The sequence below is a fragment of the Trachymyrmex septentrionalis genome, unplaced genomic scaffold (genome assembly GCF_001594115.1).
Source record: "Trachymyrmex septentrionalis isolate Tsep2-gDNA-1 unplaced genomic scaffold, Tsep1.0 scaffold32, whole genome shotgun sequence".
Classification (NCBI taxonomy): Eukaryota; Metazoa; Arthropoda; class Insecta; order Hymenoptera; family Formicidae; genus Trachymyrmex; species Trachymyrmex septentrionalis.
The window spans coordinates 4,387,361-4,388,082 of record NW_017305485.1 but is presented as its reverse complement, the minus strand read 5'-3'; positions in this window follow the sequence as shown (position 1 = coordinate 4,388,082).

The following is a 722-nucleotide window of genomic DNA, read 5'->3' as shown; positions in this document are numbered from 1 at the left end:
GTTGGCTTTCTCGTGTCTCTCGCGTGTGCGAGATAAAATTGCAGGACCCATCGTTCTGTAATCTGCGGCCAGGACGTCGCCGATTACTGCCGCGATCTGTCTGGCGAACCACGCGAGCACGAGCGTGTTACCGCGATTGTTATTTTTATATTTAACCGTAAGACTTTCTATAGCGAACGATTTAATGGTTGTACCTTTGCGACAAATGGGAAATTAAATAAAAAGGATCCGAAAGGCGGAGCCGTGGAAATTGGCGGACGCGCGACGACCAAGGGATCTTCTCTCTTACAGAAGTAAAATTTAACCCGGTACACAACAGTAACATCACATTACTATTATAATTTCCCACTCAGCAATGTAAATGTAATATAACATGTGTTATACGTAACAGTTACATTGTTGAGTAGGAAATAATAACATTGATGCTAATGCCTGAGAAAATTGAAGAGTCCAAGTTCAGACAAGTCCAAAAAAGAGGTATAAAACATCTTAAGAGTTATTTATGACTTGATGTTTGAAAGATATGTGTTAATGAAATCTTCAGGATATCTTATATCCACATTTTGGACATATTGTTCTCTGGACACAAAGAATAACAAATTTCAACCTGTCAGAAAATGTATAGCATATTGAAAAAAATTCCCTATATATAAAAATCCGAGTAATATTTTCTTGAATAGTACTAAATGAACATTTCCTTATTGCAAATAAATTATCTACTA